The following is a 21,077-nucleotide window of genomic DNA, read 5'->3' as shown; positions in this document are numbered from 1 at the left end:
AAAAAAAAAAAAAAAAATGGATATATACACTGTCACTAATACTATGCATTTGTATGAGTTAATCTACCAGTAGAAAATATGGAACTCCAAACAGCGCAACATTTGTAGCTTTAGAAAAAAACATAAAACAAAACTCACTGCTATTGAGCTGATTCTGACCTACAGTGACCCCCACTGGGTTTCCAAGGCTATAAATCTTTTAAGGAAGCTGACTCCCTCATCTTTAGTTGTGAAGCAGCTGGCAGGTTCAAACCAGCAACTTTTTGGTTAGCAGCCAAATGCCTTAACTACATGACCAGACAAAAGTAGGTAAAGTATTATCCACAAGTGCTGTCACACACGGTAGCTACATGGTAGCTGTTGAGAGCAAAAATATCTGATGATAGAAAGCTCGTCAGAAAACATCTTAAAATTGCAGTTTACATTTCTAAATATCCAAGTAGTAAGTTTACAGAAAGAATCATCAAGAGAGGTGCAAAATGTTCCACATCCCTTCAAAATCATAAGGAAGGAAGGAGTAGGCAGCAAAACTGACTGCTCCAATTACCAGAATAGAAATCCTCTGTTAGTAAAATCCTAACTCACCCATCCCCCCTCAAAAAAATTCACTCTTAGGGATGCACAATTCCACAGAATTCATTGCAACTGTGCCTACCATTTATATGCAGCCTTTCACTGCTCCATAAAGATGCGTCACTATAGATGCTCATCACTTTTTCAGCTGCATTCACAGCTGCTATCTTCATTAGAAAAACAAAAATAACTGACAGCAAAGACTTTAAAATGACAAAGAACAATTTTACATAAAATAAAATGACTCCAGTTAACATTAAGAATAAATGGCACCTACAGTGCCAAAGATTTGAGAATCTTGAGTCATCATTATTCATACCTCTCATTTATACGACGCTGGAATCATTTTCTAAACTTTTTGATACATAGAATATTATATTTAAGTTAACATCTTAACTTAACATCTAGATTAAAGATTTTAGCATTTATGCTGTGAAATGTGAAGCCAAGATCTCACCAAAAATTAGTGGTGAACAAATAGTGTTTCATGACCACAAGCCTATGCTCCTTCCACCAAAGCTTTCTGCTAAAATCTAACCCTGAAGTGCAAAGACAAAAATCCTATATAAACCCATTCCCTGTTCAACCCCACTCTCCTGCCTTTGACCCATCCTGAGCCTAGACCGAAAGGCCCTTCTAATCAGCAAGCACAGCCAATCATGTGCTGACAGGTGACAAAGGTTATGAAACAGGATTTCCACAAGCATTATCACATACTAGATAACATCCATTTTTATACTACAAAAATGGCACTGGAATTAGAATCTGGATAAATGGGTTTGAATTCCACCTCTCCCTCCAACTAGAAGGTGAAATCAGTCAAGTTTCTGTAAAACCAGGTGAATACTGCTTTCTTCATCAAATTATTGGGGGGGGAAAAAACAACCTGCTGCATCAAGTAGATTCCAACTCACAGTGACACTATAGGACAGAGCAGAACTGCCCCTAGGGTTTCAAAGGCTGTGTAATCTACGGAAGCAGACTACCACATCTTTCTCCTGTGGCTGGTGGATTCAAACCACCAACCTTCTGGTTAGCTGCCAAGTACTTAACCATTACCCATCAGGGCTCCTTTCATCAGATTATGGTGAGATCTAAGTGCAACCAACAACAGATTTCAAGGATACTGGAGACTACATTCGGGTAACAGAATATATTCAAAATATGGTAAATGACTCGGAAGTCACACTGGGGGAGCCATAAAATCGCATATGCATATGACATACAGTGGTAAAAGTGGCATTTCAAATCAGTGGGGATAAGACATCATTTTAAAACTGATTTTGCTGGAACACTTCATTCATTTACTTAGCAAATACTAAGTAACTACACTACGTGCCTAGCACTATATTATAGTTATGTTAGAAGGCAATACATGCAAATGAAAGGAAAAGAGAAAAAACAGGGCAGGAGAATAGAACATGGGGTAAAAAGCAAGCCAGGCAGATGGTTAGAGCAAGTCTTACAGAGAAGGTCATAACTAAGCAAAGATCTGAAGGAGAGAAAGGAGAGATCCATGTGGCCATTTGGGGATGAATAAGAACAGTAAAACATGAAGTCAAAGACTAATGCATAGTCCACATTGAACAAACAAGGCTGTCGTGCAGTGAATTACTTAATATGGCTCTTCTAGCCATGGTCTTTGTGATTCCCACCAGATAAATGGGTGGAACTATAAAAATGTGAAGTGCTTTGGGACTAGGCAGCTTGCTAAAAATGTAATTAAGGTACATGGCACTCTTGTGGGGGTGGGACCCTGCAAGCAAGGTATATGGAACCCTAACGTGGGGATTGGTCAGTTTTGCCATCCCACTAGTCTGAAAATGAGCCCTTTCCGGAGGCAGAAAGGGGAGATCTCACTACCATCAAGAGAGAATCAGAAGTACAAAGCGTTCTGGAATCCAAGATCCCTGCGCTGAGATGGCAGAGATGGTGGCAGAAGAGGAAGCAGAACCAACACAGCCAAGAGACGAGCACCAGCCAGAGCAGCAGACTTGGAGAGAAAGTTACGTGCCTTCGGGCAGGAAGCTTGCTGGCAGTGTGGGGTGCACCTATCAGCAGAGCTTAAAGAGCTTTGTAACAGTTGCCCAAGCAGGGCAGAGGCCAGGCCAAGAGGCTGAGGGCCGAAGAGAGACATGCCTGCTGACATAGCCACAGGGAAGCTGTGCTGATCGAAGAACTGTATCCTGAGTGTTCCTGAACCTGAACTGTCATCTGGTACTTCCCTAAGTAACAGAACGGACAATTCCCTGGAGAAGGGTATCATGCCTGGTAAAGTGGAGAGTCACCGAAAGAGGGGAAGGCATTCAACAAGATGGACTGACAAAGTGGCTTCAACAATGGAGTATGGCACAGCAAGGATTGTGAGGCTGGCAAAGGACCGGGCAATATTTCATTCTGTTGTACACAGGGTCACTATGAATTGGACATGACTGGACAGTATCTAACAACAACTACGTCCCTAATAAACCCCATGAGGTAACTGTTTGTCAACTTGGCCAGGCCTGGTTCTGAGTGGCTGGGCAGCTGGATGTAGTTATTTCCCATGATGAAACTGGTAATCAACGCCATGGTGTAATCTACTGGAGCAGCTGAGTAGCTGCCTCAAGGATGTGGTCTGCTTCCCGTATATAAGGAGACGTTCTGAGAAAGGTCTCTTAGCTTTTCAACATTGCTTGGACCCTGCATGTAGCCCAGTCTTCATTCAGCAACCTGCCATGTTGTGTGCCAATCTTATCACTGATCCCGGACATAAACCAGTGGCCTGTCATGTTGTATGATAATGTTGGGACTGTGCCATTTTACTTGTCACCCTTGGGCTTGTTAGCCTCAGCAGCCAGCAGCTGCCTGAGTGAAGAGACGCCTCCAACTCCAACAGGCAGGGAGCAAGAGGCAGAGCTGAAGCCCAAGGTTGAGGGGCTTTTACCCAGCCCCTAGCACTTTGAACTCAGACTTCTAGCCTCCTAAACTGTAAGAGGGGAGCTCTTACAGTGCCTAAGGCATTTGACTGCTAACCAGCAGGCTGACAGTTCAAACCCACCAGCCACTCCTTGGAAGGAAGACTGGGCAATCTACTTCCATAAAGATTTACTGCCTCTGAAACCCAAAGGGGGTCGTATGAGTCTAAATCAGCTTAACAGCAGTGAGTTGTTCTTTTTGTTTGTTTGTCTGTTTTTTAAACTGTAAGGGAGTGAACTACTGTTTGTTAAAGCCACACACTTGTGGTACATATAATCTATTAGAGTAGCACAAAAGGACCACAACACCCCATGATCGTAAGTATCATCTGTTGAGTTCTGTGTGGCCATTGCAACAAATTATCGAACCCAGCAGAGAAGTAGAAATGCCATGAGAACAGTTGGTGTCAGAACTGGTAAAAAAAAAGTTGGAGGGTGGCAGCATGTCTGACCTCTACCGCGTAGGAACGAGCCATTGGGTGATCCTGCTGGTGGTGATTCTATCTCCCCTCATGAAGTCAAAGGAGGCCTGATAACGGCATCCCCATACCCTTTTGCACAGGCCTTAAGTTAGCATTTCGAGATAGGTACTTTGGTAATCTGCTTGCGAAACGTCATAGCCCTGAAAACCCTATGAAGCAGTTCTACTCTGCATACACGGGGTCACAGTGAGTTGGAACTAACTAGGTATTTGACTGCTAACCAGAAGGTTGGTGGTTCAAACCCACCAGCCACTCCACGGAAGGAGGAATGGGCAATCTACTTCCGTAAAGATCTACTGCCTCAAACGCAAAGGGGGTCGCTATGAGTCGGAATCGACTCGATGACAGTGAGTTTGGTTTGGTTTTTTAGGCAACTAACCACCACTCATTGAAACATCTTGATAAGGATCACTCAGCAGCTACACTGAGAGCAAGAGCAGAAGCTGAAGGAAAAGTTGGGAAGACCATGCAAAAATCCAATGATGATGTTGTGTGAGAGGACTGAGGGATGATGCTATGGTTTGGTCCAGAATGACTAGAAAGATGAATTCCCTAGTAACTGAGATGGGCATGGCTGAGTGTTCATAAAGGAAAAATTAGGTGTTCCATTTTAGGTATAGTGAGCCTCAAGTGTCCATTAAACATCCAAGAGGAGATGGCTTCTAGGCAGCTGGATATAAAGTTTAGAGTTTAGAAGACGGGTCTGGGCTGGAAGTAAAAACTGGAATCATGAGCATTTGGGAGAGTAGTTAAAGCCATAAGAGAAGAGATCTATGTGCATGGCAATGTACATTGATGGCAATCCAATGTTCAAGTGCAAGGACTAAGCTAAGCTCTCATGTACTCCAAAGTTTAAATGTGGTAAAATGAAATGTGAAAAAGACGCTGAAAACAGTGCCAGTGCGATAGAAGAAGACCAAGAATGTGGTATTCTAAAAGCCAAATGAAGAGAGTTTGTGCAAGTAGGGAGTGAACAAAGACATCAAATGCTGTTGATTAAGTCAGTAAAGTCAGATAACATGTGAGAAAAGCTGACCTCTACATTCGGCTATGCACAGGGAATTGGTAACCTTGAGAGAAGCAGTTCTAGTGGCATGGCAGATACAAAAGCCTGGCTGACGTCAAGTTTAAGGGAGAATGGGGCAAGAATTAATTGGAGATATATGAAGAACTCCTCACAAGAGATGTGCTGTCAAGGGGAGCACAGAAATGGGGCTGTAACTAGAGTGTGGGGTCCAGAGGAAAAATAACAGCATGCCTGTATGTTGCCAAGAATACTTTCAGTAGAGAGGTAAAAACTAATGAGAAAGAGGGAGGATTAACTGGCTAGCCCAATATCCTGGAGGAGCTAAGAAGGGATGGGCCCTAGTGCCCAAGTAGAGGGCTTACCCTTACAGGAGGTCCTGCAGGTCTTCCAAATCACACGGAGGCCTGTGGAGCTTCCTGTTTGGTAAGAACATCTGCAGGTGGGGGCGGGGGTGGGAGGGTAGCACATCTCTTGGGACATGGGAGCTCCCTGCTAGGAACCCTCCCAGCCCTAGCACTCAATGTCTGTTTCTATCCCTTTTTGTTATAACATATCTGTAGTCACAAGTAAGGCATACTCTCCATAAATTCTGTGGGCCATTCTATTAAGCAAATTATCAAACTCAAATGGGTAGCAGGAGCCAGTAGGTCGGAAAGTGGGGACTCCTGAGCCTGCAGCAGGCATCATAAAGCCAGCAAATCAGAAGGCTGGAGTGTCGTGTGGACTCGCTAAACTGAGAACTGGCATCTATTTGGCTGTCTGAAGGGCAGTGTCCTTTGACCTTGTGAGCTCTGACCTAGCTCCTGGTGGCTAGGGTCAAGACTGTCAAGAGGGTGGCCTGTGACAAAGATGGAGAAGTGGGAATTTAAGGACTGGATCAGCCTACACATTTTGGGGGATTGGATTCATGCTGATCCTCACTGCACAGAAATGTTTATCTTTTTCCTATTTTAGCACATTTTTAATCACGTGATAAAAATATATATGTATCATTTTGAAAAGAAAAACTACTTATAGTCCATTATTACCCAACCCAGTGCCACTGAGTCAATTCCAACTCACAGCAAACCTCTAGGACAGAGTAAAACTGTCCCACAGAGTTGCCAAGGCTGGAAATCTTCACAGAAGCTGACTGCCTCATCTTTCCCTTGAGGAGCACCTGGTGGGTTCGAACCGCCAACCTTTACATTAGCACCTGAACAATTTTAACCACTGTGTTATTGATACTACAAGTATTAAATCTCTCCATTACAATAAGTAAAAAAGGCTCACTTGGATTTCTAAAGAATCTTCCATAAAGATAGTTAACACACCTTATCCTTTCTCAGTGACTGAGAAACAAAGATAAGCATGACAGGAGCAAAATTATTTTCAACTCTAGAAGACGACTCACCCCACTGTAAACTGTATTTCTGGGAGTTGGGAACTAGGTAGGCAGGAGAATCATTTTACTCATTTTGTATCAATTTAGTTTATAATAACATGTAGTGATGATTCTCTCCAAGGCTTTGAGCCAGTTCATTCTGGTTTGACCCCTCCTGAGATTTTGCCTTTCTACTCCAGATACACTACATTCTAACAAGATCCCCAGGAGCTGATTCTTACATATACCTGGAACAGGTTCAAAAGCCCTGAATCTCTCCCATAAAAAGGGCAGAGCTGTTGCTGATGCTGTTAGGTGCTGTCAAGTTGGCTCCAACTCATAGCGACCCTGTGTACAACAGAACAAAACACTGCCTGGTCCTGCACCAGCCTCACAAACTTTGCTACACCTGAGCCCATTGTTGCAGCCACAACTGTCAATCCATCTCATGGAGGGGCTTCCCCTTTTTTGCTGCCCCTCTACTTTACCAAGCATGATATCCTTCCAGGGAATAAAAGTCCCTTCTGACAACATGATCAAAGCAGGTGAGATGAAGTCTGGCCATTCCTGCTTCTAAGGAACATTCCATCTGTACTTTTTCCAGGACAGATATGTTAGTTCTTCTGGAAGTCCATGGTACTTCAGTATTCTTCGCCCACACCACAACTCAAAAGCATCTTCTGTCAGTCTGTCATATTGTGGTGGCTCTTGTGTTGCTGCAAGGCTGGCAGCTATGCCACTGGTATTTCAAATACCAGTGGGGTCACCCATGGTGGACAGGTTTCAGCAGAGCTTCCAGACTAAGACAGACTCAGAAGAAGGAAGGCCCATCCACTTCTCAAGGAACTGGCCAGTGAAAACCTTATGAATAGCAGTGAAACACCATCTGACATATTACTGGAAAGGACAGAGCTACTTGATAGTAAAATCAAAATCCATGGAAACCACTTGTAACAAAACTAGGTCATAGGTATCCCCACAAACCTGAATACACGAGCAGGTGAGGTGAAAAGTCATACACTTAAGAAAGTAATCAAGTGAAGGGTGGAGACAGTGGTATCTGACAACAGAACCCCAAAGGGCCAGCAGCCTTTCCCCAAAAAGCTACGAGGCACCTGAAAGAGGAAGGAGCTCTGCCCTGTCCAGCAGCAGGAGAGGGGTGAATACAGTTAGTTATCTGCACTCTAAGGACTCAAAAACTGAGCAGCCTACAGCCCCTGAGAGAGCTCTCTGAGAGCTGGCCACCAGGACTTCCTTTTAAGAAAGGAACTCAGTCAGAGGAGAAATTGCTGGAGTTGAATCAAAATTCAACAAGGTAAGAGTAAGAGAGGGGAAGGAAAATCAAAGTTCAAACAAGAAAAAAGGGACCTGTGTGAAGTTAAGAGAAGGACACACAGCAGATCTACCATTTTCTACGACATTTATGAGTTCATTTATTCGATTATTTTGAAATGCCTATTCTGTGCCTACAACTGCACTAAGACATAGGTTCACATGGATGAAAAAGCATTCTTTTCTCCAGAGTCTCAGAGCAGAAGGGACAGCAGAAGCAGAGATTTGCCTCTCCATGTTAAAAAGGTATTAAAAGCGGCAAGAGAGCATTAGCATAATTAGACAAGCACAAAGACAAGTGCTACAGGACAAAACAGAAGAATCATGACTCTAAACCTCTCAGTAGTTCTCACCCAGGGGAGTTTCAGAAACCCCCAACAGAAATGTTTAAAAACAGTGGTAACACCCTCACTCTCTGCTTTTGGGTGACCCTCTTCCTTTTTTTTGTTGTTGTTGTTGTTGTTGTTGTCCCAACAGTGGGACGGTAATGACATTTAATCATTTAATGCATTTAATGCAGCCTAGGAATCAGGGCTGCATCCTGCAACTGGCAAAAAAAAAAAAAAAAATTGGCACCTTATTTAAAAGTTCCATTTCTTTACCACTGTTACATTAAAAGCAGCTACATAATAGACAGCAACACAATGATGAGTACCCAGCTGCCAACCAAAAGGATGGCTGTTCAAACCCAACCAGTGACTCCCTATGGAAAGAGAGAAAACTTGACAGGGTAGTTCTACTCTGTCACATGGGGTGGTAGTGAGTCAAAATTGACTCAAAAGCACCTAACAACAACAACAACAAACTTTTACCAGATAAATCTGGATAGATAAAATAAAAGTTAAGAGGTCACTCACAGCAAAGGGAGAAAAAAACGTACAAAATCTAAGTCAAGGGTGAGAGATTTGATGTGGCAGAAAATAAGGCCTGCAAAGGCAGCCTAAGGCAGGAACAAAAAATATGACACACTGAGCTGTTCAGATTTTATGTACATGACAAGATCATGCTAAGAGAGGCTCAAGGGAACAAGTGGAAAGCATGAGTGATTTTTGTCTTTAAGGGAAAGAATTATGGTGGCAAGGTCAATGACTTTAGACTAGGGTACCTTTGGCAAAGACATGAAGCTGTGATAAAAATCCAAGTATGGGATGAAGCAGGCCTAGAGAATAAGGTAAATGGCAGAAAGGGAGACTTGGGTCATTAACAAGGTAAAGAAAATGAGAGTGGGAAGAAAAGAGGATGATATTGAAGGTAATTTTACCTGTCGATGCTAGCCTATCTTAAGTTATCAAGCCTACTTTATAGAATGGTATAACAAATGAAGGTGGTGAAAAAAAAATTTTGGAAAAAATAAAGTTTGGTGGGCCCACAGAAAAACCAGCAGGAGTTTTAGAGTTATGGATCTACACATCCAAGTTAATGATACTGATATAAAGTCAAAGAATAGATAAGACAACAGAAAAATTGAAAACCACAATTTTCAAGACTAGAGGAAGATTAAACAGCAAAAAAAAAAAAAAAAAAAGACTGTTAAAAGAGAGTGTGTTTGGTTAGTCAAGAATAAAGACATACTAGCGGTTCAAACTCACCAGCCACTCCTCAGAAGGAAGGTTGGGCAATCCTACTTCCGTAGTGATACTGCCTCGGAAACCCAAGGAGGGGTCGCTATGAGTCGGGGCCGACTCGACGGCACGTAACAACAACAAGTCAACAAAAACGAATGATGCAGAACAAAAAGACTGATGAGTGAAATGAGGTTTTAGGATCTGATGAAAGGTGATTATTTTGGGGCTGAGGTAAACACCAGATTTTACCATGTAACCACAAATGGGAATACAAAAATGAAACAAATTAAGTGATAAATAGGAGGTCAGAGAGGAACTCAGCATTGATTCCTACAGACCAAGTCTTGCAGCCCCCTTATATACATACATTTGATCTTCCAAGAACTCCAAAGATAGTTTCTCCATTTTACAAATAACTTATCATGCAATTAAGAAACCTGCCCGTGGTCATATAGAATGTATAAAGAATAATGAAAAGATCTGAAAATTGGTCTGTAGGCAGAAAAAAAGAGAAAAACTGAAAATAAGCAGAGGAGGAGGATTAACTGATGAAGCAATATCCCAATAACGACTAGCGAGATAATTATTTTAAAAAATTAAAAAGAAAATTTTAGAGATAAATCATACTACTTCAGAGAGCCTCATGAGCTCAAAAACTAGTCCAAGTTTAACTTTCAAAGCACTTCCAGAAAGTAGACTTACTTTTAAAATAATGTAATAAGGAAGAACTACTCTTTTTCCCTTAAAGCTTGTATACACTCATGTAGATCTGGGTCTGTCTTGTCCCCTACTGGTCAGCCTGAAGCTCTAGGCAATCATCATTTAGGTGAGGAGACAGACAAAAGTCCTATATGTAAACAGTAATGAATACTATGGCAAAGCTATGTGAACTAAAGCCCTGAGCCTCAGACTTCTGATCAAGAAAATGGAGACAAAACACCCCCCTCAAAGAGCTCTGATAGTGTAGTGAGTGGTTAAGCCTGTTAACCAAAAGGTCATAGTTTGAACCCGGCAGCTGCTCTGTGGAAGAAAGATGAGGCAATCTGCTTCTGTAAAGATTTACAGCCTTGGAAACTTTTGGGGTCATTATGAGTCAGAATTGACTGGATGGCAGTGGGTTTAGCTTGATTTAGTTCACAATGTAGTTGAGAATAAAATGAGAACAGTTAACATTCAACAAAATGTCAATTCCCTGATCCCCTTAATATTATGTTTGCTAAACTGTTACTATTTCTAATGTAACAGAGAATGTTAGAATTTCCAAATGTTAACAACAGTTTCTCCTGGTGTTTAAGACTACAGGGACTCCCTTTGCATGTGTTATAATTACTTGTGAATTACTTATGTTATTTTTCTGATAAGAAAAATAATCAATATGAATATATACAAACATCATGGTAATAAGTAAGAAAAAAGTTCACATGAAGATAATTTCTCTGAAATAACTAAGAAGACAAACTAAAAATGAGTTTTCAATGTTCAAGAATGAAAAAATTAAATCAATTACATATCTAAGATACCATATAAATTTAAGTTTAAATTCTAATGTAATTTAAAATGCATTTAATATACCACTTGATAACTTTCAGGAGTTGTAACTATGAAACCATGCTGTTATTACATGCGGTCCAGTCAGTTCCAACTGACAGCGAACCCGCCTACAGCAGAACAAAACACTGCCAGGTCCTGTGCCATCCTCACAAATGCTGCACTGTCTGAGCCCACTGTGTAGTCACTGTGTTAATTATCTCATGCAGAGTCGTCCTCTTTTTCTCTCCTTCTCCAGGGGCTGGTCCCTCCTAATTACATGATCAAAGTACGTGAGATGAAGTCTTGCCATCCTCACTCCTAAAAAACATTTTGGCTATACTTCTTCCAAGATAAATTTGTTCCTTCTTCTAGCAATCTATGGCATACTCAATATTCTTCACCAACACCATAATTCAAATGCATCCATTCTTCTCCAATCTTCCTTATTTACTGTTCAGTTTTCAAATGAATATGAGGTGACTGAAAATACCATGGCTAGGGTCAGGCGTAACTTACTCTTGAAACCACAGGCAGCATAAGTAAATGACATGCCACTAAAGCATGTAAGTAAAATGTCCACTAATACACTGTACGTAGGAGAGGAAAGCCAGGAGGAAGAATGTCTTAATAATCAATAATTACGAAATAGCCTCTGAAATGACAGCAAAGCAGGTTATTTTTTACAAAAAATTACAACAGCAAAACAGCAACTCTCACTAGGTAATACTATCCATTTAATCAAATAGTGACATGCATGATTATAAGCTGTAAATAAATTACCAAATACTATTACCGCTCTGTTTGGAATACTGAGATGATTTTAGTTCAGTTCCTTGACATTTGGATAAGGACTGATGATGGAGACAAGAAGATTTAATTAATTGTGTAGTCAAAAAAGTCATATTGTCTTGGCATAAACATTATAAAAATAATTGCATGTAAATCATCAGGTTCATAAATCAGCCCATCTTTCAGTATAAAATTCCAAGTCGTGGTGGTCTTCCCTGTATGACAGCCTTCTTTTTTTCTTATTCTCCTCGGTCCTTCCAGAGGCTATGGACACAGCAGGTGTTATTTGATGGAAGTCGCAAGATTAAGAAGCTAAGAAGGCAAGAGGCAGAGTCTTCAGTGTGCCAGGAGTCATTGTATCCAGTTCCTTCTCCAATAGGAACAACTAAAGCAGAGTGGGTAAGGGGGGGCGTGTTCAGTGAGGACAGTCATGTTCTAAATGGAGGCTACCATGGCCAGTCAGAAATCTAAGCTATGGAACATGAACAATATCAAGGACAGAAAAGGAAAAAAAAAATGAAGCAGGCTCAGAGCTGACCATTTCTTAAGGAACACTGGCAGCAGCACTCCACCAACCAGGCTTGGGAGCCAAGAGATTTGTATCCTTGGTCTAAGTCCATACAAATAAGTTGCTGTTGTTGTTGTTGTGGTTGTGGTTATATGCCATCGAGTCGGCCCCCACTCATAGTGACCCCTCCTTGGGTTTCCAAGGCAGTATCACTAGGGAAGTAGGATTGCCCAACCTTCCTTCCAAATAAGAAGAAAGATTATTTAAAAAATAAATACATAAAGTGCATATAATATTACAAGGCAGCTGAAATAAGCCTCCCCACCAAAAAAAACAAACATAGTAAGAACTGGTCCCAGTTCAGTCCTTGAATGTGTCTCAGGCATCAGCCAACTGTAAATCATTCAATATGACTCTGCCTACATTTCTTTGCCTTTGAAATGAGTGGTTACTTTAGAACATACGATTAACAAGGTCTTTCTCAGCTCTGATATTTCCTGGATCTAATGGATACAATATATAACATTTGTCACACAGGATGTAATTACCATCCTATGATATTGCTCCACAACAGGGAGAGTACAATGTACCAGGCTATAAATGAAAGAATACAGAAATCAACCCTGAATCAGTACAGATCACACTTTCTCATCATCTTAAAAAAATCTTACAGTCTCCTTGTTTAAAGCAACCCACACAGTCTTAACAACAAAAAACACTCTCTAAAATCAAACCACCACACTTCACTTTAAGCACACTCAGAGATGGGGAATTTGGTACTTGCGAATTTCAGTGTTTCTCTTCAGTTTCTTTCCACAGAATGCACAGAATACTGTAATGCCATTACTTGAAATATGCTTTATATTCCACTTCAAGAGTACAGACCAGACATGGCAAAAAGCTGAACATACGTGGGTTTTAAGTAGAAAAATCAATCTACACTTTCATGTCATGCTTACCACTTAGACTATGTGCCACCTAGTGGCAAGTGTTGAATATTAAATCCACTTTCAAGCCATATTCATTCAGCAAGTAGTATTCTGGCAGACAGTGTTGTTGTTGTTGTTGTTTGCCGTCGAGTCGGCCCCGACTCATAGCGACCCCTCCTTGGGTTTCCGAGGCAGTATCACTACGGAAGTAGGATTGCCCAACCTTCCTTCCGAGGAGTGGCTGGTGGGTTTGAACCGCCAGCCTTCTGGTTAGCAGTCAAGTGCCCTGGCAGATAGTAGCTGTTCATAATTAAGCGATGTAACAAAGATACTCCTCTGGCCCTTCTGAAGCTCTCTAGATAGACAGACAGGAGTAGATACATATAGATAATTTACTTTCAAGTCAATTGCAACTCATAGCAACCCTACAGTACAGAGTAGAACTGCCCCATAGGGTTTCCAAGGCTGTAATCTACAGAAACAGATTGCTTCATCTTTCTTCCACGGAGCAGCTAATGGGTTATAACCACCAAACTTTTGGCTAGCAGGTGGTGAGCACTTAACTACTGTGCCACCAATGCTTCTTTGATAATCAATAGATATATTTATATAATTGCATAACTATGTCAAGTGTTACACAGCAGAGATATACAAAAAAAGTGTTCAACATTTATTAACAACTTAAAATAAGCCAAACACTTTGCTTTGGTAGGTTTTCATATAACACTTTTCACTAAATCATAAGATTTTTCAGATCACTTCCTAGCCATTTTTATCTGACCAACACATAGCAGTGTCTTATATACCTAGTAAGTGCTAAGCAATTGTTTCTTTAGTAAACATATTATTAAAACCATAATAGAAGCACTCATAATGAAATGTTATACTCATTTCCCTTAGCCTTTCCTTCCTGTTTCAGGACCTCAATGTTTCTATTACTCCGTAAGTGTATATACATAAGGAGCTTTTACATAGCACCAATTTTTTTGCATGAAAAATTATTTTCTCACACTCAAAGTCAAATGGTAGAAAATGTGTGTTTGCAAAATAAAGCAAATACTTCTTTTGCAGTTACGCAAACAAGCCTACAGATATGTTCTCTCACAAATCAGGTGAGGTCAAACATAAGTTGCTTATAATACTTTAAAAAAAAAAATCCTAACATTGGTTCTATATGTTGTAAACAACTAATACTGCAGCTATATAACACAATCTTTACCACACTAATAAAAAATAATATGATTTTACAAAGGAATAAACATTTTCCTAGTTATATTAACTTTTTATGAGAAATTATTCTTATTCACTTACAGCTATTTATCATCCAATTTACAGTGCACAAACAAATATTAGCTCTAAAATCAACTTAAAACTACTGAATACAGACAAGGAAGTATGTGGGGGATTTACAAGGCCCGGTCAATGGGGTGTCTCTGGCACATCCCACCTCACCGCCAACAAGTCAAGCACTTTCATCACAAGACGTCTGCAATTTTCCAACAGTGCCTAAGCAAGTGGTGTTTCTTTTCTTTCTTTTTTGGGTAAACTATAAATAGTGTAAGTATTCCTAAAACTGCCATTATCATCACCAATCTGATAATAAGGCTCTCATGCTTATCACTATGGATAGTTGCAACATAACGAATCTATACAAATGTTTACACAGACAGGTAATTAGTACTACTTACACAAACCAAGCTAGAGTACTTCTGATGCCTGCTTTTCCCCAGTAGTAGGTGTGATGTGTCCAGGAAATACATTATCCCTTTCCGACTACTAGGATATCATTTCATTCTGTGAAGCAGAATCAGGTCTAATGAGGCATAAATGACAGCATGACGCTGTGCCAGGCCGAAGGGGCATCCAGAACTGTGGGCAGGATAAATGTGTAAGAGATGCTAGCAGTATGGCATTCAACATTCCTCCATTGTTACGGCTGTCCAAGCAGCAGAAAGAGCAGTAAGCAGCAGACCCCAAAAAAGTTCAGGGTGACTCAATGACAACATCTGTGGTTAAGGAGTAATTTACCAAATATGTCTGCTCAAAATGCCAAAGCATATATTTCAAGGCTTGTGGTCCCCTGCACTAAATACACTGCTGCCTTCCTAAAACAAGACCCACAAACCACAGGCTGCAGTATAACAAGTCCATATTGAACCCTGCCCATGAAAGGTTACCAGGAGAAACTGACTGCTACAATTAAAGTATTTGTAGAGTGTGCTTTACTATTTACAAATCACTTCTGCATTCACTGATTCATTTGGTCTTTACAATTTCCCATATCTTACCTTACTTGATAATCAAAATATATCTGGCAGATAAGTACAACAAAATTACTATTCCCTATTTTATAAAGGCAGACCTAAAGCTGGGAGAAATTACCTATAAGCAATCTGTCCACAAGATTAGTGTCTCCCTGCAGATCATCAAGTTACTTATTATTTGGTTCTATGGCGGCCTGGATCCCCAATGAAGGTTTTCAAAGCAGTCTTTAAAGTCCTAAGAAATGTATGTATCCCTATGCATCTGCAACGTATTTCAAACACTAAAAATAATGCAACTTTTGAGAAACACTTGACAGTTGATCCCACAGAAAAAAAAAGGGGGGGGGAATTAAACTTGTCAGTTGTTTACAAACAACTTAATGTACTGTTTTCTAATAATCCAAAAAGAATTGTTGCCTAAGAGGCTCAGTACAATTGCAGAGGCTATGAGACTATCTGTAACTGAAAATATAAAGTCCTCTGGGTACTTTAGGAGCTCTGATGGCATAGGCTGGCAGTTCAAATCCACCAGCCACTCCTTGGAAGGAAGATTGGGCAATCTACTTCCATAGAGATACCACCTCACAAACCCAAGGAGAGGTCGCTATGAGTCAAATCAACTCCACGGCAGTGAGTTTCGGTTGGTGTTTTGGCTTTAGGTACTTTAAGAAGCTCTGGTAGCATAGTGCCTAAGGGATCTGACTTCTAACCAGAAGGCTGGTAGTTCAAACCCACCAGCCAATCCGTAAAAGGAAGACTGGGCAATCTACTTCCGTAAAGATTTACCACCTCGGAAACCCAAAGGGGGTCACTATGAGTCAGAATCGACTCAATAACAGTGAGTTTGGTTTTTGGTTTGGGTACCATGGCAATTAAATACCCTGCAGGATCCAAGCCATACATACATATCAAATTCCACCTATGTGAACCACTCTGCATCACGATTTCAACATACTAAGAGTCATTTAAGGAGCCCTGGTGGCTCAGTGGTTAAGTGCTTAGACGGTAACTGAAAGGTTGGTGTTTGGAACCCCACTAGCCATTCCACAAGAAAAAAGACCTGGCTATCTGCTCTCATGAAGATTTACAGCCCAGAAACCCTACAGGGCAGTTCAACTCTGTCCTGTCGTTTGCTATGAGTCTGGGTCAGCCAAAAGGAGTCATCTGCTCAAAGAAAACCTTTTTACTGAGTCCGTATCATGTGCTAAACACTCTTCTGGGTATATAAATGTAGAAATGTTTAACAAGAAAATGTTACCTGCCATCAAGTAGCTAACAACAGCCTTTGGGTGTGATAATTATATTCAGTACGACACATCCCAGGGAATTACACCACTGATTAAGAACACACAAGAAGGCACCAAACCCAGCCTGGTAGATCAGGTTAGAATGTGCCTTGACCTAGTAATCACCTAGTAAGGACCATCCCTTTTCATGTATAGGGAGGCATTAAAATGCTGAGCCCATGCAAGGAACTCCCAGTTCTAAAACAGAGCTGGAGCACTGAAAGTGAAGGGAAAACGGGACAGTTCAGCTGGAGAAGAGAGAAATGACCCAACTGTGGAGGTGCCTATAGCCCATACTAGCTCACATTTGCACAGGTCTACACGCCAAGCACCTACTAAATGTTCTCATGCATTAGTGCATTTAATCCTCACAACAATCCTTTGGGCTGGTGATAATTATCTGGCAAATGATGGAAGAGTCACGGAGAGGTCGGATAACTTGTTAATTACAGAGATTTTTAAACTGTGAGAGACAGAAGTGGACTCCAGTTCAGGGTAAATCCTAAACTTGAGCTATTGAGTTCCACTTTGCTGCTTCTCTTAATGAAGGCTGCTAGGGGGAGCCACTGAAAGGTTTAAAGCTGGGAGTGATCAGATTTGTTATTTAGAAAGATTGCTGGGCAGTTATGGGGAAGCTGGACGAAAGGGGGGAGCCTGGAAGCAGAAAGTTAGGAGGCTGTCAATGTCTGCAGTATCCCAGGCAAGAAAAGCTGAGTGTGAATTATAGTAGTAAGGATGAAAGTGAAGGAATCAAAAGATTTTTCAGGAGTGAAAATAGTCAGCTCTTAATTATTAAACGTAAAGGGTTAGTGTGAGAGAAGAATCAAGAATTCTGGCTTCAGCAACTAGTCGGGACATGGTATAACTTACCATGAATAGAGAATCAATAGGTTTCATTCATTCAATAAATATTTAGTGTCCCCCTCCCCAAACACAAAACACTTTCCTGAGGCCAAAAGTCAAGTCTGAAAATACAGTTCTGGTTGTTTAGAATATTCTTTAGAGCAAAGGACAAGCATTAAAAGTATTATGTATATTTAAAATTAGTCATTACTATTAGGAGAGTTGGCCAAGAATCCAGTGAAACCATTCTGTGCAATCATTTTTCAAAACTACTACCACATGCAGAAAACAAATCAAGAAAAAGGTACCCAATAATTTACAATTTTATGACATTTGAGTTTGGCAGATCTTTTAGCACATTCACACACACATACACACACGCACAGACTAATTACCCTGTAATTTGTTTTACTTGCCCCGCTCCCTCAAGTTCATAGGGGGAAAAAAAAAGTATCTGTTTTATTGACCAAACTAGAATACATATTTGGGGTTTTTTTCATCCCAGTATCACCACTGTAACCTGCCAAGAACTGAGCAGTTCATAACCTCCTAGTGACTTCCTATAAAATATGACCTACTGCACATTAGCTTATTTCAGTAACAATTTCTAAACCTTACAACCACACCTTTTATCCACGGATGCTCTCTCTAAATCGTTAAATTACACAGCAATACTGTGCAGATGTGGCAAGTATTACAATTCCCATTTTACTACATAGTTAGGAAACTGGCCCAGGGAAAGTATAGTAACTTGGAAATGATCACAAAACCAGATGCCAAAAATAACAACTTTTAGTCAATCCATGAGAAAACACTGCCCCTAGTTGAAATAACATGAAGTTTAATATTAGAAGAAAGCAAGATGCAAAATAACGCCTTAAATCCAAGTACTAGTCTTATTTTCAAAACGACCAAACACCAGAACTAAGATAATGTAAGAACTTTCAAACAAAATATTCTTTCTAATACCTTATCCATACAGTGTTAGAAACATTATTTAATGAGTTATGTCTGGCAGGAGTGGCTTTTTACCCAAACCACTTTTTTAATCCTAGCCACTTAAAAGACTATGATAGAAATCTGTTGACATACAGCAATAGGTAACTTCTTAACAAATCTAACTGCTTAAATTTGAAAAAAGCATATATTAGAACATTCTGAAAATACTGCAAGTGAATCGCTTCTATTTTTCCCTGAAAATATATTCTCTACAGACATATCTGGAATATGCATGAGCGATAAGTTTAAACATTTAATAGTCAATCTTCAGAGTGAAAGTTTCCCAACTACAATTCATCCTGCATATTTCTAAGTGCACTGTTGCTGGTTACAATTGAATAAAGGCACTGTTTAATTTAGTCGTGAAATAAAGGTTATTATGAAAAATACATGACTTATTAATAAAAAACACAAGTCTAATTGTAAAAACTGTTTTTATGTGCTCATTCTCCTATGTGCAAATGTCCAAGTCAGAGCGAGATACCACATGATTACACTATATTTTACACTTTGCTTATAGTGAACAATAAATAGTCAAATCCACTCATGGAACCCAAAGTGCAAATTCTCACAAAAACCTCATGTGTCGATCCCAAACCCATGCTTTTCCATTAATTAAAATTCAAACTATTAATTCTAATAGCAGTCTTCAGACAAAACAATACGCTTTCTAACGTACCTATATTCTCATATCCAATCAAAACCAAACCAAACCCACTGCCATCGAGTCGATTCGGACTCATAGTGACCCTATAGGGCAGAGGAGGACTGCCTGATAGGGTTTCCAAAGCTATACAGCTTTACAGAAGCAGATTGCCTCATCTTTCTCCCACAGAACAGCTGGTGGGCTCCAACCACCAATCTTTAGGTTCATAGCAGAGTGCTTTAACCACTGCGCCTCCGGATACTACATAAATAGCACCTCATGTGGAGCTTTAATTTACAAATGAAATGATACTTCACAATGACCTATCTTCTACAAGTACTGATCAACTAGTGCGGAGGAAGGCTCTTCACCAACATTATTCTCTCTAGGAATCCTGGTAAATTTAGATTTCATATTCCAAGCACCAGAATAACAACACCATAACAATAACAATTTGGAATATTCTAAGTGCTTCTTTAACATGAGAGAGTGAATGTAATTGCCCTTAGAGTAACTTCATTTCAGGCTGCTACTTATGTATCTTTTAATTGCATTCGACAGATACAGTCCACAAAAATCAGAAAAGCAGTATGCATCAGCTAGAAACTGCACTCAAACGCTTTCCTCATTTCCACCCCAAACGACAGGAGACGTGTCACAAATCTACACAAACCTATAGAGTAAAAGATAGTAACTGTAAACTACCACATAATTAGTAAAAATAAAAATTATATATACGTGCCGCCGAGTCGGACCCGACTCATAGCGACCCCTCCTTGGGTTTCCGAGGCAGTATCACTACGGAAGTAGATAGCCCCATCTTCCTCCCGAGAAGTGTATATATATAATAAACACACACACACACACACACACACACATCAAATCAATTCCCAAGCAGAATGCTTCTCTTTTCCTCAGGAAGGAGTCACTGGCAAAAATCAATGGACTCTAGATCTACATTCTTGAGAATACAGACATTCTCCATTCCAACATTCACAAGTTTTTAACATCAAGATTTACTCAACTCCTACTCACACGCTATAAATAAATACCCAATGAGGGTCTCTAAAACTATATTCAAATACCAACAACAAAAAATACCTAGCGTCTCCCTCTACCCGTTCTACAATAGCCTTCACCCATCCTCAGGTAACCCAGATGCAAAGTAACAGTCAGCTAGCTGCCCTTGGCCTAGGCCGTCAGAAGCCAAGAGGTGGGAGCAATAACCACCAAGAGACCGGATCTTTTTCCAGGGCTACTGTTTCCAAGCCAAACAATCACCAGACCAAAGAGGCGAAAAAAACTGGAGACACCGTGATCCCGAGAGAAGGGGAGCAGAGGAGAGGAGGGGTGGCGAGGAAGAAACGAAGTATCTCCGCGCATCATTCAGACCCACAAAAACAACAAACCGTAGGATTTGCACGTATAAACACCAGATGGAGTCCCCGGGGCTAAGACAGTTCAGCAGACTGACACTGTGGGTAGTGGATAAATCAACCGATGACGGGAAAGGGGTGCCGAACGAAGAGAAGCCACTGGATGTGGGAGACAAAGCCTCTGGGGGTGATCAAGGACCAAACAGAAAGGTGAGGGGGGAATGCATAAGAAAAACAATGGAAGACAAATTAAAAAACAAAAATTTGCTGCCTAGGCTGAGGCAGGTCAATGGGCTACCGGATAAACAGGAGCAAAACAAAGGGGCACGAGAAGCAGGGCAGCAGAGGAGAGGAGATGGAGAAGGGATGCGGGGCGCGACGGGTCAAACAAAGCGCCCAAGGCGGCCAAACAAAGGGCCGTGGGTAAGGAATCGCGGGGGGCAGCGGGTAAAGACAAAGCGCCCGGGGACGGGGGCAACGGCGGACGAGGAGACGGCGGCGGCCGGGAAGAACAAAGCTGCACCGGGCCGAGAGGCAGGGCCTGAGGGAGGCGGCGGCACAGGCGGCGCGCAGCGGGCACAGCGCCCGAGGGCCCCGCGCGCCCAGCC

General features: G+C 41.0%; 1 protein-coding gene across 1 annotated transcript in view; it reads right to left on the bottom strand.

Annotated features, from left to right (window-relative positions):
* RBPJ (recombination signal binding protein for immunoglobulin kappa J region) overlaps positions 1-21,077 on the bottom strand; it is a 197,026-nt gene that overhangs the window by 175,327 nt on the left and 622 nt on the right. The gene's annotated exons all lie outside the window — the stretch shown is intronic.

The sequence above is a fragment of the Orycteropus afer genome, unplaced genomic scaffold (assembly GCF_000298275.1).
Source record: "Orycteropus afer afer isolate SDZICR_OR568_19922 unplaced genomic scaffold, OryAfe1.0 scaffold00497, whole genome shotgun sequence".
Lineage (NCBI taxonomy): Eukaryota > Metazoa > Chordata > Mammalia > Tubulidentata > Orycteropodidae > Orycteropus > Orycteropus afer.
Note: the sequence above shows the minus strand (reverse complement) of the source record. Positions and strands in the feature narration are given on the sequence as shown.